Raw genomic sequence first — 16,573 nt, 5'->3', positions numbered from 1 at the left:
CTATTTTAAGCGTCATCTTTGCATCTACTTTGTAAATGTGCCTGGAGTTCTAGTTAAAACAACAAGCACAATACCCAAAAATAAAAATAAGAGGTCAAGGAAACAAGTAGCCTGAGATATGAACTATCTGCAGCAGGGGTAGCCAAAGCAGTATGCACCAAATATTGTTGGACTATAATTCCCATCAACTTTAACCATTGGACATACTGGCTCAGAACACCACATAGGCTACCCCGGCTCCCATTCAGAACAGACATTAAAGGTTCTTTGTACAACATGGGATTAACAGCAATTCAAACTCCTTTTGGCCAGGTTGGGGTGGGATGGGGTGAGTGTGTGCGAGTGGATTGAGCAAAGGCATCTCTCCATCTAGCCCTGCTGATCTCCACCAGTACAGAGCTTCTGCCCTTGGGTTCCCCGCTGGTGGCAGCCAGCAAAAAGTCCTCCAGTTAGATGTCCTGGGGGCCAACCCCACTGCCATTACATGACAGCTTTGCAATCTCCCTTCCACCTCTACCACCCATCCCAGTCGGCATGTTTTGCAGGGATGCAAACCCAACAGTGTCCTCAGCACTCCTATAAAGCCTCACCAGGCAACAGCTAGGGTTAGGATTGCAACGTAAGTCTCTGAATGTTATTTTTTTAAAGTCTCTGAACTTTGAATTCTTTTCAGAGAACACATTTTGTACTTGGGAACCTCAGTTTCTATAATTATTCCACTAAAGTGGATTCAGCAAACTTTCAGATTTTCAGAGGATCAGAGTTTCAGGATTCAGGAAAAGCAAAAGGAAGAACTTCTTCACACAATGCATAGCTAAGTAACTGAATTTGCTACCACAAGATGGTAACCATCTTGGAAGCCTTGGAAGGGTTCAAGCAAATTTGTGGAAGAAAAGGCTCCCAATGGCTCCTAGTTGCAATGTCTAGTATGCCTCAGAATAAGCTTTCCTTCACAAGCAGGATGACTTGAATTTTACATTTTTTTAAAAAAGTTAAAGTTCTTAGGAAACAGATAACAGGGATTTCCTCCTATGTGTGTGCTTTTCTTTTTATTTTACTACAGTTTTAAAAATTGTTTTATCCTGTCTCTACTGCAGCTTTTTATTGGCTGCTTTTACTGACTTATCTTAATTCATTTTGTTGTTTTACTTTTATTGCTTATTTTGTACACCACTGTGAATAAATTTTCATGCAGAAAAGCAGGATGTAAATAACATGAAATAAGACAAATCTTTCCTGTAATACAGGAGAACGCCAACTTATGAACCTAGGAAGTTGCCTTACACAGAGTCAGATCATCTAGCTCAGGACTGTCTATGATGGCTGGGAACAACTGTCCTGGAAGAGGGTTCTCCCAGCCATCTCTGGAAATACTGAGGGTTGAACCTGGGACCCTTTGCATGCAAAGCATGCGCTCCATCACGGAGCAACAGTCTTGCACCCAGCTCTTGCATCTTAAACAGAATTATACATAAGCTGCACATAAAAGATTCAATAATTCTGTGCTATGGTAACTCAATCTGTGCTCCAAAAATCTGCAATATTCTGCAAGACAGACATTCTACATTATGCATTTTCTTAATTTAACTCTGCTCCTGCTGATCATGGAGAATGGATAACAGTTGTGCAGGGGACCACTGTCTTGTCACCTGACCATCAGAAATTCTGCTTGACGCCATTTCCTGTATAAGAGAGTTCATTAAGCAGTCCCTACATGTTTTCAAGCCTATCTTCACAACTGTGAGGGCTAGATTTGCTTTTTTTATTCTATTTTTAAGTGAGATAAGATCTTCAGTATACCAAGTGGTACATCAGGATACCAAGGTTAGCAGTCACATAATGGACAGAAAAGTCATAGAATCATAGAATTGTAGAGCTGGAAGGGACCATGAGGAACTGATTCTAATCCAACCCCGTACAATGCAGAAATATTTTTGCCCAGCGTGGGGCTCAAACCCACAACCCTGAGATTAAGAGTTTCATGCTCTCTTGAACATATAAGCATCATTAAGTTTAAACATACAAAACTGAGTTATGCAAGAGTCCGACACTTGATTCATCTAGCTTAGTATTGTCTCCTATAACTAGGAGTGGCTCTTCATGATCTCAGACAAAAATATTTTCCATCACCTGGTTTCTGAGTGCTTTTAATCAGAGGTGCAAGGGATTATACCTGGGTCCTCTCGCATGCAAACATGTGTTCTATGAATTGTGGCCACTCCCCTCCTCCTTGCTGATATTTAAAAAAGGATGCTCTATCTTGAAGTGTCCATTTTCAGTGGGGGTGGGCTATGCCAAAGCAAACGAGAGTTAATCAAAAACAGACATAGAAAAAAGTCAAACACAAACAGGCAGCTGCACGGATGATTAGGTTGCAAACACATTTTGAGAAAAACTGTTTGTCAAGGCCTGACTAAACCCAATACATGAAGCATCTCTCACTTCCTTCCCACCAAAGTTGTCAACTCCCTCTCCAGCTAACAAAGCATGCCGGAGAACCAGAACGTTGCCAGCCCATCACCCATGCCTTCCCAAAGTGAACATTAACATCAATTTGAAAAAGCTGATAGGAGAAAACAGAAAAATCAAGCGGAACATGGGTACCCTCTCCACTGAAGAGTCAGGCACTCTTAAAAGAAGAGAATGACAGAGAAATGCAACAGAGCCAAGCAGAAAGCTGCACAATGCCAGCGAAGCAGCAGGTGACAGCAGAGCTTAAAATTTCTCCTGGGTTCTGGAATCTCACAGCAGGCAACCTCTGGCATTTGGGCCCAGACAATGTGAGACGAGCTGTGTTCTTGCTGTGACAAAACACCCCGCCCAGAAACAGTCACCATTTGCATGTGTTCTGCCAGTGAGAAACCTCCAGAGCCAAAGGACAAGTGCAGCAATTAGAATGCAGGGAGGGAGGGGGGCAGGAGCTGTTTAACTGCACGACCCCAGAGGTCAGTGCATCTGACTCCTAGCACTTCCATAAATATTACATGAATGTGAGGGGGGGGTGTTTTAAGCTTCCCTGAACGAATTCTCCCTTTGACCCTTCCCCTCATTCTCACATTCTACATGCAGCTCAACATGTTAGCAACGTTATGTACACATGCAAAAGGCCAGATAATAATTTGTGTAAATGAAGGGAAGTGGATAAAAGTGTTGACTGCAGGAGTGACCTAGAAAAAGCAGGGATCTCCAATACCCATCCGTGTTCCATATGCAACAGTTCTTCTACATAATGCATTTATCATCTGCTCGGAGTCAGTGCCTCACAATCAGATCCATCAAAGCACAGGACACCAGGAAAGGGAAAACAGAACTTTCAGCAGTACATGGATCATGCAAGATATGAAGAATCAACTTGCCATACGACTGTAATTGCATTCCATCACCATTGAACCTCATCTACCATGGGTAGGGATGCCAAATGAACTGGTTTGCTCTGAATTTCAGAGTGAACTGACCTGATCTGCATCTCCAGGATTAATGCACAGAATAAAATGTGATTTTGTGGTGTTTGATTTGTTTGTGCACCTATACACACACAGATGTGAACCTATGGCCACCCGCACCCCCTCAAGTCTTTCCTGGCATATTCCTACAACTTTTCTTTGCATAAAAAAGCTCTAGCATCTCCACAGCTCATTTCGGAATATATATACACACATACCAGCCCTGTTTTGCCTTTCTTAAAAAGAAAATTAAAGTCACCTGAACAGTCTTCCCCAACCTGGTGCCCCCTGATGTTTTGGATTACAACTCCCTTCATTCCTCAACACTGACCATGTTAGCAGCGGGTGATGGGAGTTGAGTTATAGCCTAAAAGTGTATGGAGGGCTCCAGTTGGGAAAGGCTGCACTAGAGAGAGAGAAGAAACAGAATCCTTCAGGAATTCACCTAGCATGAGGCTCTCACCAAACTATCCTGCTTCCATGTAATATAGTAATCACCAAGTGACTCAGTGATCCTAGTGTACCTCTAAGCCTGATAGCTATTTGACCATTTAGACATTTCCCACACTGGTGGTATGAAGGCAAGGTCTGCAAGTATCCTAGAACTGAGAAAGAGCCCCAGCCTTCATGCATCTCCTATGATCGTGCTCTAATGCTCCTTGACATCCCTCTGAAGACGGTGAGCTATTTGTAGTCACCACCATGATTTGTTAGTAATTATTTTCATGGTGTCACATTGCTGTCACACTGCTAACAAAGAGACAGGCAGCCTGAGGCTGCTTGCAAGAGACACTCAGAAAATGTGGCGGGGGGGTGGGATTGTCAGGCACCCAAAGACTCTCTTTGCTCAACAGAGCTTTCGAACCAGAGCCCTTACAATAGCCTAAAATCAATGGTTCCTCAGAAGCAGCAAGCCAGCACTATCTTGCACTTTGGCCACAGAGGCTGAAATTAATTACTATCCTCCTCCGCACTATCCCTGAAACAAAGCCAACAAAGCCAGCGGGTTCGGGGTAGTTTTAGATTTCCTTAAGCTATTAACGTGCTAGAGATCTAAAGCAAAGACACATACAAAATGTGGGTGCAGATGACTTTAGCTATATCCTTTCAAGCTGCATTTTTTTCCCCAAGCACTGCAAAACCACTGCGAAGTCTACAGTATCCCAGTATCGGCAAATATGCTAATTTATACACAGTGACAATGTGCTGTATTTCTTCAGTCTGGCCGCCTTAGCTGTTTAGCATTTCCCAGTGCTAAGGGACAGTTGCAGAGAGAGAGACACACTGTCACACCCTAATGGCTTGTGCCCGTTACCTTGCCCTCGTGTCACTGACATCCCAAGAACTTCCTATATGCCAGCTCCATCCATCCATCTTGCACCTGTGACTGTAATACTTCAGACTGACTTGTCAATCAAAGGTAATCATCCTTCCCCCACTATCTGCATTGCTTGCTTGGTCCCATGAGAAATGTCAGCAATTCTAAGACCTGGTATGTTGCACAATACAAATACAGTCAAATGAAAGTGAGCTGCCATACCAGCTGACCCTTCAGGCTGCCTTGATTCCAGCTACATAGAATAAGGGTGAACATGGCTCCTTGAGCAACCCTAAATGTTCACAGCATCCAATAGGTATGATCTTCCTTCTGCTCAATGTAACAGCTTACACATCATACATCACAACAACAGAAGAAAAGTGCCAAATAATTCTGAGGACATTAAAACTAATTGTAGAAGCTTAACCTGGAGAGTGTGTGTCACATAAAGACAAGTTGCGAAACTTACCATATGCTCCAAAAATTGATACATTGCCCCCCCCCCCTTTGAATGGCCCTAGTCACTACTTAGAATGTTTAAATGGTCCATAAAATGTAACTGATGCAGCAGCTCATGGGGTTGCAAAATGATGTCACAATTCAAGAGGATGGTTTGACCTCATCTGTACCTGCAGAATTAATAGAAGGAGGATGTTGGTTCCAAGTTTGCACTGTTTCCATAAGCCACCAAAGTCCTAGCACAACGATAGCTAAAGAACATGCAGATACCTTCACACCTCAAAAGGCAGAAATCGTGAAACATTGTTCAGACAGCCTGATAATGTTGGCATCGATGCAGCACAGAAAGGATAAATAATTTAACTTCAGCCATACCTAATACTCCTTGCTATTTAACTTTGCCCAGAATCCATTTTGCTTGTCGTCCCCGCCCCCATATGAACTATCATATACTGCTTTTTCAGCTTCAAAGTACTGCCTCCAACAATATTGAAGGTTCTTGGTCAAATACAGAGGTCAGAAACCTTTTTCAGCCATGGGCCGGTCCACCGTCCCTCAGACCATGTGGTGGGCTGGACTATATTTTTTGTGGGGGGAATGAATGAATTCCTATGCCCCACAAATAACCCAGAGATGCATTTTAAATAAAAGCACACATTCTACTCATGTAAAAACACCAGGCAGGCCCCACAAATAACCCTTAGGGCCTTAGGTTGCCTACCCCTGGTCAAACACATAAAGTGGAGCCTACAGCCAAAACAGATCATCCTGTATTCTTAACAGGTTTCATCTCTGACCTCTGCCTTTCACTAACAACTTAAACAGATAACTGCCATTTAACTCGATTTTGCTACAACCTAGCCAGCCAAAGAACACAGAGCCCTAGAGTTTTCAGCATCACACAAAAAAACTCCAGATCTCTAGAGCTAACAGAATGGAAAAGGAGCTCCAAGATTATCTACCTAACCCGACGCACTGAAAGAATTATCTAGATCACATCTGGCAACTTAAGACCCATATGCCAAATACAAATTAAGGGCATCCTTTCTGTAGCTTGTCAAGTATTCACTGCATCACACAGCATGCTAGCTACCACCTTACATTGTATTTTATTACACTTTAGCCCAGTATATCTTTCAGGAAATAGTTCTGTCCATTTGACAGAATGCAGTGTCAGCAAACCCAAAGTGTAAGTTCTCTTCCCTATCATGGTCCAGAAAGCTTCAGCAGGTATACAATCCAACCTATGCTCAAAAAGTCATCCAGCAGAACGCTATGCTAACTGATTGTGTCTCCCCATTCTTATTAAAATATCATCAAGGAAGGAAGTTGGTCAATAACCTCAAAAAAACACCTATATGAATATATGGCAATATGCAAATATAAATATAATTGATGAATAATCAATTACAAAGCTGGTGAAAAATCAATTTAAAATATCTAATCAGCTAACTTTCCTATTTCTTGATTTTCTTAGACCTCACGTGGAACATGCATCAACAGAATAATGTCCTGATTAAAGGAAGTACTAGTACTGCTCTATTCTGCCTTGGTCAGACTACACCTGGAGTACTGTGTCTAGTTCTAGGCTCCACAATTTTAAAAGGATGTTGACAAGCTGGACAGTTGGGTATGCTTAGCCTGGGAAAGAGGAGACAAAGGAGATATGATAGCCATCTTCAAATATCTAAAGGGTTTATTTACTTCTTTATTAAATTTGTATACTGCCCTTCATTCAAAGATCTCAGGGCGGTTCACAGGAAAAATACAAGATAAAAACACAACACACATAATAAAAATAAGAACAAAAACAAAACAATAAACCCCTTCACCCTCACTCCCTCCCCTTGCTGCTGGTGTGATACAAATGACTAATGCAGTATGTGTGGGTTAGTGGGCTATCACAGTTTTAAGGGAGAAAAGCATGCTCACAGTGACATAAAATAAATGCTTATGGACTAGTAGCTTTTACAGACTTTTGTATGGCTATGCTACCCTATAGTACAACCACTGCCAGTCTCCGCATACTTTTTCTCAATCTCAACTACAATAAAATAGGACAATGCCACAACCCACCCCAATTATGAGTAATAAATTAATTTTTATTAAATAACTAATCACTCTCTCTCTCTCTCTCTAATATTCTACCCTAGATATCAGTTTCTCTTATGTTTCGCCCCCTTTCTTAGCGTTTTACTATCCCTTGTGATACTGTTGTCTGGCTTCATTCCCATGGTCTTAATTTCCAAACCAATACCACTGTGCTCTCTCAACTTACACTGTGTCAAAGCTCATTATGCTTTCAGCTAACACACCACCAACCCCTTCAGATACAGGGATGAAGCTCTTACCCTTTGTGTATAGAAGATTAGACAAGCTGAAGTTTGCCGTCCATAGCAAGGTAATCCCTACGTGAACGGCTTAGTTACAAGCATCTCACCCAAAACCAATTCCTAGAAACCACAGGGAGAGGGAGAAAGGGGGGAGGAAGACACTTGCAGGATTCGACATACAACCCTCCATTCCCAAACAAAGCAAGAAAAAGAAAGCAGCAGAAAAGGTTAGCATGCAGAGCCATAAAATTAGAAAATACAGGACTGAGAAAGCAGGTGCTTGGATTACAAAACTAGTTTAAGTTTCCTTTTGTCTTGAAGAGTGAGAGATTTGGAGGTAAAATAATAGTCAGGGGTTTAGAAAAAGCTCATTGCCTGCAAAAGGTTCAATTTGGCCTCCCATGCTCAATGATATCTTTATGTATCTGCTGGGAAAAGTCATTTAGAGGTTTGAGTTGAAGTATCACCAAAACGACGCGGTGGCGGGTGGCGCTGTGGGTTAAACCACAGAGCCTAGGACTTGCCGATCAAAAGGTCGGCGGTTCGAATCCCCGTGACGGGGTGAGCTCCCGTTGCTCGGTCCCAGCTCCTGCCAACCTAGCATGAAAGCATGTCAAAGTGCAAGTAGATAAATAGGTACCGCTCCGGCGGGAAGGTAAACGGCGTTTCCGTGCACTGCTCTGGTTCGCCAGAAGCGGCTTAGTCATGCTGGCCACATGACCCGGAAGCTGTCTGTGGACAAATGCTGGCTCCCTCGGCCAATAAAGCGAGATGAGCACCGCAACCCCAGAGTCGGTCACGACTGGACCTAATGGTCAGGGGTCCCTTTACCTTTATCACCAAAACGAAATGGCATTCATTTCTACCTGTCTACCCACGGGAGGTTGTGGACCTAGACAAGAGGAGGTGCTGTGGATTGGAAAGTGACCGTCTCCAGATTCAGCTGTACAAGTAGTCCTAGATGGGACTGTGGCCCCCAAGGAACCGCAAAAAAATCCAGAACAGATTTAACAGATGCATGGGAAGAGGAGGGAGGGAAATTTACACTGTGCAAACAAACATCCTTGCACTAATGGAACTATTGTGTTGGCTACCACTAATGTTCTGTTGATTTTAACTCTAATGGGGAAGTTATGGCCTAAATTTAAAAAATATTTAATTTTGCAATGTTGCATGTTGGTAATTGGTTGTGAGCCACTTTGTGAAGAAAATTGAGCCACTTTGTGAAGAAAAGTGGGGTATAATATTTTTAATAAATAAAAGCAATAGCCAGATGAAGCAGAATTCAGTACATACACAGTACACACATAGGTCTTCTACTTGTTTATTCCAGAACATATTATGCTGACAGCAATTTTTATGGTGAAGCATGTGATGTAGCAGCATAGGTATTATATGTACTCGGAAAAACAAGCCAAGGATCAGCACTTAACCATGGTTTCCCATTCATGTATGAACTGAAACAATGCTTAATGATTTCAAGACAAGCAACTTTGAACTAAGGCTTAATATCCTGGCTTGTTTTGAAGCCACTAACCATACTTTCCAGATTCACACATATTGGGGAGCTATGATTAAGTAAGGAATCTTGTTCTGTTGTTTGCGTGAAGGGAGGAGCTAAAGGGCAGAAAAGGGACTGCCTGCAGCAGTTGCATACTGCTCATGCATATCTTAACTTTTAAAAAGAGAGAATACTTGGCTTAATATGTGAAAAGTGGTCTATCTGCTAAGATTCTTAGAGGATTGTGAATTCTGCATTTGCATGGCTTGACTGCAGAATACACATAATCCTGCCCTTAATTCGCCATTGCTACACCTGTCATGTAATCAGTTGTGAGATCTGACAAATTCTCCAGGCAGAAATTTTAACTGCTTGGCATTATTCAAAGCAACTTATTTGTGTGACTGGTTAGGTTTGTGTGGTTCTTTTTAAGATGTAGATTTCTTGATTCGGGAGCAAAATCCTTCACTCAACGAATACAGGGCAACAAGCACAATAGCACTATTCCTAAAAAGTCACACATCCACCAGTATTAGCATCTCGGGAAGCAGTCTTTCACACTAGAAGATATTAGAACTGTGCATGAGTCGACAGTATTAACAGTGAGGTCCAGTGTAGCATGAGCAAATGCAACATGATACCTCCTTCTCCTCCAATCTGTAGCATGTTGCACACCTCCAAAATCTCCAGAACAGATTTTGGAGTCACAGGTGGAGACTGGAAGGTGAAGGAAAGAAAGCAGAATTCCTGCTGCACACATGGATTTCAGCAAGCAGGTGGATCTTACTGGGTGCCGCCATAATACTGGACTTCAGTTAACTTAAACCTAGAACATGGTTGGTAACTTAAGACCTTGGATCTATGAAAGTCAAGTGGTTTATTCTCTGAGCTTGTAATAGAAAGCTTCTGCCCTTTCCATTGTTCTTGATATATTCTGAACGTGGCATCGCCAACTCTTCTTGTAAAACTTGGACAAGGGAAAATTAAAAACAGTAAAATCAAATTAAGCAATGGTATAATTCACTGCTAAGGATTCACTAATGTGCATCCCAAGAAATGCACCAAGAGCTATAAATGTTTCTAGTATGTTTTATCACCATATTAGAAAGCGAGCATTTGCTTTTTAACCACTTACTTATCAAAATAAAAACTTCTGAGCAAGTAGTTTCCTGGAGAGAAATGAATTAGTCAAGTCTTTCCTGCCATGGAAATAATCAGATAAGCATTTTCATGTCTTAGAAATTTAGCTTTTGCAGGTGGGACTTGTTCTGCTTCTCAACCTCAGCCCTAAACAGATTTAATAGTCTGTTTGGATCAAACTAAAGGTTCATCTATCCCATCATACTCTTTCCCATAGTGGTCATTGAGATGCTTTGGGAAAGCCCACTAGAAGCAGAGCGTGAAGGCAACAGCCTTCCTCTGCTGCTGCCCACAGTAACAAGTAGATTCCATTGAACTATCATGGCTAATAGGCATTACAGACACATTTGCCAAATCCCCCTTTGAAGTCAGTCAAGCCAGCGGCAATAATGACATCTTCTGTCAGACAGAAGATGGATCTCTAGTCTGACCCAGCTTGGCAACTATTATACTAAGTTATCTTGGGTGCTACTCCAAGTCAACACAAAAGTGAAGTTCCTTCATGATATAAATGGGGTGCAGTATGACAGCCTGTTCCTTGTATGTGTGGAGGACCTTCTCAGGGATGCCTACTATTTTTATATTATATGCAAGTTGTGAATAAGAGCAGAATGAACAGGGTGGAGATCAAGCCTCTATATCAGCTTCCAGAAAATCAGACAAGGTTGAAATATCTATGCTCTACTTCTGGTTCTCCTGGATGGTAATGATGAAGCTAGACAGGCTGAATTATCCAGGATATAGCACAATGCATCAATATAATGATATAGCAGACAGGAAAGAATGACTCACCAGGTGCTGGTTTGCTTTGAGGAGAGAGATAAAGAATACAATGCCATCCCACCATACTGTTGGAACGGGGAGATTTTCTACAGAGATACAGGGCAGAACAGGGAGGCTTACTCAGAGGGAAGCCTGGTGTGAAAAAGCCTGAGGTAGTTCCCTCATCTGGCCCCTCCAAGGAAGCAAGACCCAGTGGTTTGTAACACAAAATACACAATTCACTGCTCATAACAAACAATACACATCGCAGTTTGCTATAAATCCCACGCTACACTGGTTTCCAAGAATGAGCTGCTTACCCCAAGTCCAAGCTTTGCCTTGCAGTTTCACATTCTCAAGTAGCTCCTTGGAATCCCCTTCCCACAGCACTTGTTCTCAGGCCTAAGGTCCCATAAGCTTAACAAGGCTGAATCTCCACTCACACATTTCAGCCTGGCAGGTCTGGTGCCTCTTATCTCGAGCTTCAGGTAGTTTCTTTTTAATTAATAGCATTTCTGTATCGATGGAGGAAACTCTAACACCCAGAATGAATGGCCCTCTCTCATTAGATCCACTGCTGTCATGATGTATTCAAGCTGTGGAGGAGAATTCATTTCCTCTCAGGTGCATGGACTTTTCTTTTCCTTAGTGGGGGGAGGTTTTTAGAATGAGTGATGGTATTTGCCAAACCTGACATGAGACTACGTTGATGTGAAATGCCTTTGTCAGGACAACCCTTCAGAAAGGTGATGTTCCCACTCAGGGGCTTTTTCCTCGTTAAAGAAATTGCATCTTAACAAGGAAAGGAGGCTAGTAAGCAGGAGGAGAACAGCTGTCTTCCTTTTGCCAATCCGATTCCTGCTGATCAGTGGGGGCTGGGAGTCAGGAAATCCTCCCATGCACATGTTGGGTACAGAATCAGCACCTGGTTTCTGACCCCAGGGTTACAATGAGCCTTCTGGGCAACAACTCACCACGTATTCCAAACAGGTCCATGATACTATTCTGACCTAAGCTCATCACTACTGGATATTCACTTATGCCTAGCTGCTGTCAACATCTAATGAAGAACCCTGGAACCCTGAAGCTAAACAAAATAATGTGACAGTATGCCAGCTACGAATCTACTGGAACAGAAACAGCCTTGCTTCAGTTATCCATTACCTGGTAACTTCCTGTGTGGAGTACTGCAATGCACTGGGTACGGGGATGCATTTGAAAATGGTTTGGAAACTCCAGTTAATTCAGAATATGACCATGAGACTGCTAACTGGGACCAGATGATTTGAACACATCAAGCCAGTACTTCACTGCCTTCACTGGTTCTGTTTCTAGGAGGAGTTAAAATAGTATTGGTATTTACTTTTAGGGCCTTTCAAAGCTTAGAACAAAGATACTGAAGAACTCTTTTTTTTCTATCCCTACACATACCTACCTAACACTTCAGATTTTCTTCAGGTCCATCTTCATGTGCCCCTACCAGGTGAGGTGCAGGATGTGGCCCCTCGGATGCTGCTGAACTACAACTCACATTCTTCCTATCAGCCATGCTTGCTGGGGCCTTTAGGAACTATACTTCAGCAATATATGAAGGGTCACAGGTTAGCACCCCCACTGCAACAACAAGCGATAAAATCTTAGAATTTTTTTTCTGAAACACTTAAAGAAAGAGGATGGAAAGTACAGAGAAAGAGCCACTGATTCTTATTCCAACAATGAATTGGAACTGTAAAAAAAACCACATGTTTGCTCCTTGTACTAAAATGCCCATTAAAGAGAAACACAAGATAGAGAGCTCCCTCAAGTGCAGAAGATATATTTTCAGAAATATATCGTTTAATTTTCCTGTTATTATCTGGAATAAAAAGATTAATACCTGTTAACCTGCCACATATTTTTGCAACTTATTTGATACTAGTCTGGCCTTTGACTTTTAAAAAATCTGGATCTGAACCAGTATGATTCCTGAAAACTCACACACTCATCTATCATAAGCAAAACAGCTGTTTATCCTTTGCACAATAATGACATATTAGTTAGCTTCCCTCCAGTGCACTCTTAGAATATAATTGAACTTTGCTGAGGAATACATCTGAGGTATGCTGCACATCCAAGCTACTGTGCCTCTTTTGGTCCTTGAGGCAGCATATCAGCTCTTCACCAATCCCATTTGAAAAGAGATGTAGCTCAGTTCTGCTTTGCTAAATCTTATTTGGCAATGTGTCTAAACACATGCAAACTTAATTAGTTCAGGAGGGAGCCTCAGCATTCATAGTGATGGATAAAAGTAAATGGGGAAATGAGACGAGTCAGGGCTGGCAGCAAGCGCTCTCTCACTCAAGCTCAAGCCATGTTCGCCAACATGCTGCTAATCAGATGTGATGGCACTAAGGCTTCCGCAGCCCATCTCCACTGGGACAAAGTGACGGGCTGTTCATTAACAGGTAGCTGCTGAAGCCCTTACTTCCATGAAGCCGGAATCACAAAACCACAGGTTTCCCACTTGGCCCCAGAAACATCCAAGGATTAGCCTCTGAAACTGTTGTGTAAAATAACATTTTAAAATAAGATGAAATGCATGGTGGGGGAGATGAGCCATTTACAACATCTTCTGAGGCTACAATGGAATGTTCTCTCCCACATGAATGAAAATGCATGTAGAAGAAACGCAAAGAATGACGTTAACAAACTCAAAAAGGATCTGTGGTGTCTCCTGCTGGCCACGAGGCCTCAAATCCACATTGCAGGAAGGAAAATCCTCATTATGTTCTTTTCCCTCACAGAATCATAGAAGTGTATGATATGTTTGTCCTAGATATATTTTGTAAGGCTTCCATAATAGAATTATACACCTCAACTAGCTAGCTCTATTGCTTAACTGTTTTAGAATGAAGTCCCTCACTCCTGCCAACCAAGTATCCAACTGAAAATAGGCCTGCACACACTTGAACTATTGCTTCTTGTTCTGTATTTAATGATCCTGGTCTTTCTTCTCTATGTCAGCCTCTTCCACATTCTATTTGCAAACAAGCGCAAATGGACCTGATAAATCTCAGCAAAGCTAGTTCACTCAGCTTTTATGTTTTTTATGCATTTCAAGCTCTTTACCATCTTTGATGCTCATTCAAATCCTTTCCAGTTTTGTTTGTATCCCCCTTAAAATGTGACAACAAAAACTAGACAAGCTGCTCCAGCTGAGCAGCACCTTCCATCCTTTTTGGAAGCATTTCTGATCATGTGATATATGAATTTGGTTAAATAACTAAATAAAAATGTGGACAGGACACAACAAAAGAAGATTCACTACCAGGGAGTCTAAAAAGTTGACAACCAGAATATGTAACTCCAAATGCTCCAGGTAAACAACTCCAAATGATGCAGGTAAGCAAGCTAAGGTATATATGTTTATTTTATTCTGGAAGCTTGGAGGCATGCACGACAACAATCTGAGATTTTTGCAATAAAGACTGAAGTGATGGTGAAAGGTGGCAATGATTCTGGAGGCACACAAAGGGAAAAGATAAGAATTAAACACAAAAATGTCCTTATGGAGTACCAGAATCAGCACTGATACAATGACAATTCCTTACCTAATCCCAAAGACACAGGCTATATAGATATGACCTAAGGGATCACTTCGCCATCTGTAGGGACACTGATCCATCACATATGAGAAACTTACCTTCATTCACCTTCACCAATCAAGTGACCTTCAGACATTTTGGACTACAACTCTCCTCAGCCCCAACCAGCACAGGTGGCTGGGATTGGTGGAAACTGCAATCCAAAACATCTGAATGGCATCAGGTCAGGGAAGGCTTGACTTGCCCACAAAGGTAACTCTGTGTTGCAGATTTAGGGCCAGATGCTCTAATACCAAAACAAGATGTAGAGTAAGTTGTAGGGATAAATAATGTATATTTAGGCCAATGAAATTCTGAATTTTCTCATACTGATGCTTTAAAGGAAATTAAGCCCTGCTAAATCTCTGCAACAAGGTCAATCTATGGTGGCTCTAGACAGGGCTTCAAAGAGGGCTCAGATACAGACTGTTCTGCTAACAAATACAAAAAAGTAATTATTTTGTCTAAAAAAGAGCAACACCTTTTCTTTCCACATTGGGTCTTTTGCTGTCAGTTCAGCCCCAATTTTTCAAGTTAGCACTAGTAATCAGTCCAAGCAAGTAAGTGCTCAAGAATCCTTCTCAATGCTGAATAGAATAAGCATGGATTCTCTCCGGCAGCATGCCCTCTTATGACTTGTAGAAATTCACGTGTGATTGAAAGCCAAGCAGCACAGCTAACAAGTTGTGGATGTCAGGTTAGCACTGTATATGGCAAGTGCACAACCTTTTTCTTGTAATATAAACGGCATCACTCTGCTAGAGAGGCAAAGATCGGGTCACATGAGCCCCAGTGCTTTCTGTCTGTCCAGATATTACTGATAAACAGGGATAAGTGGCTTTTATGTACATGCACTCAATTAAGGAACATAATAACCCACTGTAGTTGAACAGATTCAAAATGGTTGTGGTGTCTCCTGCTGGCCACTAAGTCTCAAATCCTTCTTCATACTGGGTGTGAATGAGAGGACCACAAAGGAAGTACACTTTCACATGCCACATGGTGTATGCCATGAATGGCTTTAAAAGGAGGTTAGTAAAATTCATGGAGGATAAAGCTATCAAGGACTCTAAGTCATGATGACTATATACTGCCTACAGGATCAGAGGAAGAATACTGAACACAAGTTGCTGAGGAACAGGAGCAGGGGAGAACCCTTGCTTTCATGTCCATGAGTTTCTGCTTGACTAGTGTGGAAAACAGGAAGCTCAGCTAGATTGGCTTTTGGTCTGATCCTGCAAGGCTCTTATTATGTTCTTAACCCCTTTACATCAGTATAATGCCAGGCACCTTGTGTAGTTCAATAATACAAAATTGTGGCAGACCAAGTCAGGGAGTTACAAAGACATGGAGCTGTATCAGTTCCTCCAGTATTAAGTTGTATTGCTGTTGACTGAAGTGAAGTGCTGTAGCTGATTTTCTATAGAAGGTGTCTAGGAAAAGAGAGCTCTTGGCTAATAAGGCCCCAAACAATGCAGATTAAAATATATGTCAGCATCACAACTATTGTTTTAATTTAATTTTGATGTACAGAAGCTGATATCTTTCAATATGAAAGTAGAGAAAGACCATCCCCTTTTAAACCTGCTGACAGTCTTATGGGGGGGGGGATAAAAATTAATCCTATACATTCATCTTTTCTCAAGCAAGAAATACAATGTTCCTTGCTCTTCAAGTTAGTCATCATTTCTGAAAGAAAGGATCTTCAAACAGACAGTAATGTGGTTCAAGAAAAAATGCACCTGCCATTATCCTGCACTCTGTCTGTTTACAATATGGACTATTTAGACAGGGGGGAAATGCTGAGATGCAGGAATGCATCAAAGCATGCAACTTCTAGGGATACGCGGGGACCTCAGCATCTTGTGTATCTGACCAAGGAAATGATGGGTGCCACCTTTACTCGCAAATGTGGCATGCTCCATAATGTCCCCTCCGAGATGGCTAAGTGCTGGCACAGAGGAGGGGGAGAGAGTGACAGGCATGATATGACC

The 16,573-nt window shown here is 41.9% G+C and overlaps 1 protein-coding gene across 2 annotated transcripts in view; it reads right to left on the bottom strand.

Moving 5' to 3' along the window:
* ERI3 (ERI1 exoribonuclease family member 3) overlaps positions 1-16,573 on the bottom strand; it is a 211,312-nt gene that overhangs the window by 136,365 nt on the left and 58,374 nt on the right. The gene's annotated exons all lie outside the window — the stretch shown is intronic.

This window comes from Podarcis filfolensis (genome assembly GCF_964270895.1).
Source record: "Podarcis filfolensis genome assembly, chromosome: 6".
In the NCBI taxonomy this organism is placed as follows: domain Eukaryota; kingdom Metazoa; phylum Chordata; class Lepidosauria; order Squamata; family Lacertidae; genus Podarcis; species Podarcis filfolensis.
Note: the sequence above shows the minus strand (reverse complement) of the source record. Positions and strands in the feature narration are given on the sequence as shown.